The sequence below is a fragment of the Alligator mississippiensis genome, chromosome 13, assembly GCF_030867095.1.
Source record: "Alligator mississippiensis isolate rAllMis1 chromosome 13, rAllMis1, whole genome shotgun sequence".
NCBI classification, from domain to species: domain Eukaryota; kingdom Metazoa; phylum Chordata; order Crocodylia; family Alligatoridae; genus Alligator; species Alligator mississippiensis.
In genome coordinates this window covers 56,982,240-56,989,390 of record NC_081836.1, presented here as the reverse complement: position 1 = coordinate 56,989,390, position 7,151 = coordinate 56,982,240, and positions in this window count along the sequence as shown.

The window sequence follows — 7,151 nt, the reverse complement described above, 5'->3', positions numbered from 1 at the left end:
CAGAGGTCTTGGGACATCCCTAGTGTTTCCTGCTTTTATTCAATGTATAGCCTTTCAACTGGGATATTTAATCTTCCATTTCCAGCCCAAACCAGAAAGCAAGAAGAGCAAGAAAAACCAAAAACAAATACCCCCCCCCCCCACCAACACTTGAAAAAGTCTGTCAAACTTTGTCCAACCTCAGTACAGTCTCAGATGCACCTTTTCTTTTGGCTCCATTCACACAACTATGAACCAATTCTCATGGAAACACATTTAAAATAACTGGGCTGTAATATCGCTTGGAACAACTGTGCCTGGTGGGCAGAGTCCTCGAATGGCCTAGGCTAGAGTCCAGGTTGTCAGCTCATGTTCAAGGAAAAGACTTTTAATCATGAGGTTTACCTCTGTGGATAGCCAGTAGATACTGGTATACGGCGTCCTGTGCCGGCTGAGGAAGCTGCACGGAGACATTGCTAAGGGCATTAGCTCTGCGGGGAAGAAGATATCAGATAGTCAAACTGAACTGTCATTTGCATTAGAAAGGGATGCATAGGTTAGGAAAAGCCCCAATTTTGAGTGCACCAAAGACTTAGCAGTGCTACAGCAATGCACTATATAAATGGCCACATGTGGTAGAGAAGGTGCCACATTCATTGCCTGAAAGATTTGGTTTCCAATATGCTCAGATGCCTTGATAAAAGATGCCTTTTGGTTTCTAACTGCCCTTGTTACAAACAGCTTGGACCCTGAGAGCTACGCTGAGCTCTTTGCACCTGTGCATCGTTCACCACCAGCCATTAATATTCTGCTGGTTACCTCGAGCCCCGGCTTGCACATTTATAACACCATTGTCTCCAAAGCGTGCCTTTAGAAATGTCTGATACCTGACTTTTAATGGAGGATGCATGGGTATAAACCCAGCTAGGAACAGCTAGCAGGACTCGATGATCTTCCGAGGTCCCTTCCAGCCCTAATGTCTATGAAATCTAGGAAATCTTCTGACAGCAGAGGAACCGCTAAGCAGCCTGTAGCTAGGTCTCCTGAACACTTTTGGTTTCCCTTCCCCTTCTGGCTTGAGCGCATGGGACGGCAGCCAGCAAGTACTCACATTTCCCGATAAGAGGAGCAGGTGAGATTGGCCGCCATAAGCAGAAGATGCGTTGAATTCATGTGGGGAAGCATTGCTTTTAAGTTGTCTTGGAAGAAATGTCTCCAGTCCAGGGGTGTGAAGTTGGAGAAGTTGGAACTGAGTTTGTTCCAAGCATCTGTCAGTGCGGTAACATTCAAGGCAGAAATCTCAGCATCCATCAAGTTGGTCTGAAGCCAGAGGGGGGAAAAAAATGGAGAATGTAGAAATGAGGCTGATTTTGCTACAGGATTGAACCATGCTCAAAGGGGCCAGTCGATGAGCAACTTCTCCCCAGAAAGCCAACTTCTCCCCATGCAGCCGGCTCTTGTTCTTTGAGTGCTTTACCTTCGCCGTAGCAGATGCAGTCCTGTCCAAGTCCTGGGTGGAGGTCTCTGGTGGACCGTGCGTGCTGACGCTTCGTGGCACAAATGCATTAGAAACAGCTTCTTGCGTGGGTAGGAGCCCTCCCGCGTCTGTCGGAGTCAAACTGTCCGTCGTTCCAGCCTAAAATTTGGGGAGGGGGCAAAGACTGTAACAGCTCACCGGCACTGTGGTACACACAGGGCCAGGAAACGTGCAAATAGATGCTTATGTGGGACTCTTTTTAGGTTCTTGCACCATGGCCGACTGGCCATTGAAGTCCATGGTCTCCCATGGCGCAGCCTGACCCTAAAACAGACCTAACTGCACAGGGGGGTTCACATCGGGACCGGAGAGACGGGCTGATTCAGATCGGACAGTGAGACCCTTATGCCAGGTCCTCATTGTGGAGGGTGCAATAGAGAAAAGAGGCAGGGATGCAGTGATGCTGCACTGGCTCTGCATGCCCTTTGGTAGGGCATGGACATTAGTCTGTACTGGATCAGGGGCTTGAAGCAAGAGCTTCATATCCTGAAATCCTAACCCCAGAATCATGTGCTAGGTTTGGCCACCTCCATTAGTACCGAGGGCTAGACTTTCAGAGGTCTTCAGGCACCTAACATTGCAGCTAGGGGCAGTTTGTTGCTCTGAGACCCTACTTTGTAAGTTGTGACCAGGAGGTACCATCCCAGGAGCCATCAAAGCCTTTGCAATGAAATGATCTGGCCACCCCGCACCTTCTTAAACCCCGCGTTGAAACCGATGAGATCTTGCACGGACGCCTGCTGTACGAACTTCCCGAGATTCATGTCCGCCCAGGTGTCGAGATCTGCTCGGCTGTCGCAGGCGACTCCTAGCCGGTGGGCCAGACACAGGAGAAAAGGGCAGGGTTAGGTACAAAGCAAATCGAGTCCCGTGTACTTGAAACCGGGATTGTTTCTTGCAGGCATGCACAGCGCACGGTCAGCCACGGAAAACCTCTTGGGATGCTTTCGCTATACTGGGTATAATGATAGCAAGAGAGAGCTTAGCCATAGGGCCCAGGTCTCCCTTATGCTTTGGGTCCTTAAGACAACGGGACTGTAAAGCAGCCCCTGGGGAATCATTGCGGTCAAGGATGAACCTGAGCCTTGCGGCCCAGCCGTGGTCAAGGCATTTTGGTTTCTATTGCCAGACCTGTTCTCCCACCACCTGCCCTTGGGACGTGCTCCCAATTAAATCAAAGGTTGTGGAGCAGCTCTGTAAAGCTAGCCCCGAGCCGATGGGTCATGCCCAGGACGTACTAAGAGAGCAAGCCCGCATGCATCTGCTTTGCTCTGGCTTGTTCTAGTTGATTGATCGGTGCTTCCTAAAAGCGATGCTCTGTTTGAACCGCACTTTATCTGGTTTGGTGTGAGAATTGCTGGGTGACATTCTCAGGCCCGTGTGACGCAGGACATCAGAGTCCAAGATCATACCGGCCCACTTGGCTTTCAAAACCCCTCCGGCCAGCCCTGCGCGGGTGTTACCTGTGGGACGTGACTGCTGACTCAAGTACGGTTTCATGTAACCGTGGTAGATGGCCATTTTGCTGGAAGGTGAGAGGGATTCGTATGCAATGTTAAATCCTTGCACTCTGTGGAATAAGAGGAAATCATCAGCAGGGGATTAAGTTGATTTATGCTTGGAAAAAAGGCACCTTGTCACTGCATCATCCTCTGCAAAGCTTGGGTATCTTTGGAGGCTGCCATCTCTCTTCAATGTGAAGAGAAGATAAAGAGGCCACCGAGGATGCTGTCTGTGACCACAGGAACGGACCAGCATGCTAGAACAGGTATTTTGCTCTCCCTAGGAGCAATAAGGATCTGCTGTGGTATTGCAAAACCAAAAAACCCCACAATCCTGTGTTTGGTCCTGGCCAGTCATTTGAGGTGGCTTTTGCCTAATGCACAGAGGAAGGAACTGGCACCTGTTGCCATTTCTCTCAGAAAACCAACACTTAGATCATAGAATCAGAGAAAATTCAAGTTGAAGGGACCTCAGGAGTTCACATCTAGTGCAACCCCCTGCTCCAGGCAGGACCAGCCCCAGCTACATCATCCCAGCCAGGGCTTTGTCTACCCGGGGCTTCAACACCTCCAAGGATGGAGACTGCACCACCTCCCTGGGTGACCTGTTCCAGTGCTTCACCACCCTTGTAGTAATAAAGTTTTCTCTAATATCCAACCTCAACCTCCCTTGCTGCAGCTTGAGCCCATTGCTCCTTGTCCTGTCGTCTGTCCCCACTGAGACCAGTCCAGCTCCATCCTCTTTGCAACCCCCCGCAAGGAGCTGAAGGCTACTATTCAATCCCCCCAGATCTCAGCAGAAATCGTATCTCGCACGTGGGATGCCTCCAGCATATGTAAATACAGCAGCCGTAATACTCACACGGCCTGGTAGGAGTCACAGGAGGGGTTGGTGCCCAGCCACCCAAGATAGGTTTCATTAATGCCAGGGAGCAGCAAGGTCAGTTGCTTCTGGAACCAGTCTGCCCAGCTGCCTGGTGGGAACAGGGGGAGCCTGGGTCTCAGTTTTGTAAGCACGGTCCTTAGAAGCGCGTCTCTGACCAACGCATTGGGCAGCGAAGTCAGGTTTGCCTGCAAGATGCAGAGAGGACAAGCGTATACTCAAAGAATCATAGAAAATTCAGGTTGAAGGGAGCTCAGGGGGTCACATCTAGTGCAACCCCCTGCTCCAAGCAGGACCAGCCCCAGCCCCAGCTACATCATCCCAGCCAAGGCTTTGTCTACCCAGGTCTTCAAAACCTCCAAGGATGGAGAGTCCACTACCTCTCTAGGTGACCTGTCCCAAACCTTCACCACCCTCCTAGTGAGAGTTTTTCCTAATATCCAACCTCAACTTCCCTTGCTGCAGCCTGAACTCATTCCTCCTTGTCCTGTCGTCTGCACCATGTCAGTCAGGAGACAATATTAATGGGTCCCATACCCAAGCCTAGCAGCAATACTGATTGATTTCTAAAGCATCTAGGCTAGCTGGCCTTTTATTCTCAATGAAGAGCGTTCCCCAAGACTACAACTGCTGCCTCAACTTGGTGGTTTATCCCATTACCTTGAGCTGTCCTTTGCAGTTTTCCTAATATTTAGCCCTACCTATTCCTTTCCTCTGGCCCTGAAGCACATAGAGTATTGTAAGTATATGTGAGAACAAGGAAGGAGGATGCTGCCTTATACAGAAGTATACTATAACCCCGCTAACAGATTTAACCTGACACGGAAGTCTTAACACCTAAGGGATTCATTAGGGCACTTACCTGGCGCGCATACATGTTAAACTGGCTCATGTACCTATACAAGGTGCTATATGAGCCACAGTCGAGGATTGCCAGGATTGCAAGGGTGTCTTCCAGGCTGTTCAGCGTTGAATTCACGGTTAACTGTGCCATCTGCTCTGGAGTCTCCAAACTGGGCACTTTAAACTAAGAACAAACATATCCGTGTCCACAATCAAAGCCAAGGTGAGGGGTTGGTCTACCCAGACAAAAGGAGCCTCCATCCCTGCGGGTTAGCAGGGAGCAAGGCACTGGCCGGTCCTATGAAGACAGAGGGTCTGGAGATGATCCAGCCCTAAGGGAACTGGACTGCTGGGCAGGCCGACGGCTCATCCACCTTGGGTTCCCTTGTGTTGCTAGTATAATTTTAGATCTGAAACAACTCAAACTGTGCAGATTTGCCTCTGGAAGAGGAGACTTGCCTTTGGGTTCAACGCTTTGCAATGCTAGGAATGTGGGGGAAATCAACTGGCATAAAATGGCTTGGAGCCAGTGAAGTCTGCAGCACCTGAGGACCTCAAATGGAGCATGGATTTCTTTGCAAAGGTCTTTTGCAAAGGCCTTTAAGTGCTATGCTTCCTTTTGCCCCATTGCTGGGGCTTCCAGGGGAGTAAATGTGTTAGAAAGAGTCAGCAACTCCCATCGGCATCTGTGTACATTTGTGCCAGCCTCTAGCATGAATGAGCGGATGGAACAAGCCATTGGGTGTTTGCACCGAGCACCCGTGCAACCTTTGCATCATCGAGACTGGCACAATATGAAGGTGGCAGTAGGGAGGGGGATACAGAGTCCCTAGTAGTAGTTACCCTGGTATGAAGGATAGAGGACAGGTGCGAGAAGTTTGAATTGAAAGCCGGGGAGAAGCAGAGAGGCTGGTGGGTATAACATCTAAAGCAGTTTCCTTTCCAGAGACTTCAATGGGGAAATCTCAAGAACTGCACTTATATCTAGCCAGGGGTAGGGTATTACTTGTCAGGGAAGCTCCCTGCTTTGCTAATGGACTTAATTTCTTTATCTTTGTCTATTCTGTGTTTCTTGTGAGGGAAAAGAGGATATGATTTAAAACAACCTTGGGGATGAGAACTTCATCATCATTTCCCCAAAGGAAGCCAAGAGATTGCATCACGTTGCAACATTTTACTGCCCCCAAAGCTGTTTTTTCTCATCTTTCACCCAACCTTTTGCTGTCCCTTAAGCCTTCGCCTGATGTATCCAGCTGCTCCCTGCTGTCCCTGCTGCATTGCCCAGTCCCTCACTACGGTGCGCAGCTACAGTCCATGCAGATGCCCTTACTGAAATGTTCGGTAAAGATGCCACACTCTCCTCAAAATCCTTCTTTAAGACCGACTGCCGTGACATCTAGAAGAAACTGGCCAACTAATTAGGCTTAAACTGAGAGGAGCCTTAGTTATCTATCATTGATGTGCGATGACTTGTTGACAACAAAACTCTGTATTTTGGCTGTGTCCCTTTCCCCAGCCCATCTTATTTGATTGTAAGCTCTTCCAGGCAGAGATTGCATCCTCTTACACGTGCTTGGACAATACTTAGTGTATTGGAGGCTCTGTAAGAATATCAGTAGCAAACAACAGTGAATTTGGGATGCGAAACACTAGTGCAGCGCACAGCTATTCTTCTAAACCAGAGTCGGGCAATTATTTCGGGCGAGGGCCACTTACCAAGTTTTGGCAAGCTGTCAAGGGCTGCGTTTACCTCTCCAGCACAGGGAAGTAGGAACAGCCCCACGGTCCCAGCCCAGAAGCCTCTGCTAGGCAGGGTCTTCTGGTTGGGGAGGCAGGGCTGGAGGGGCCTTGCTGCTGGGTCCTGCTGCCAGTTTCCCCTGGGTCCTATTGTCCCTGGCTCCTGTCATCTTCAACAGGCATCCAGGAGCAAATAAATATAATTAAAAAAAAATTTTTACAGGCCCTGCAGGCTGGACAGAATGGCCTGGCGGGCCGGATCCTGCCCACCCCTGTTTGAAACCCAATTGATTTGTTTCTTGTTTCCCGCGTTAGATCAGACCAAGACCAGTTCTGTTTGCAAAAGTAACTCTAAAAAAATGGCATCAGAGTCTTGTTATTATGACTCCTTCATCCCACACGAAGCATGCCAGACGCCCAAGAAACCAGCCATGTCTTTTTCTAAACTGATCTGGCAAATTTAAGCTGGGCTCAGACAAATAGGTTGGGTTATTTTCCTTGCATGCCTCGTCATGTATAATTGGAATAAAGGCCTGAACCAAGACGTTCAGATGAGTCAAAGCTTTTCCCAAAGCCAGATGGGCTTCAGGTCCAGGGGGTCTAGTACAAGTCCATCTCCAATGGCAAAAGATACACAATGACCCTTAATTGCAGCACCATGCGGGGACCT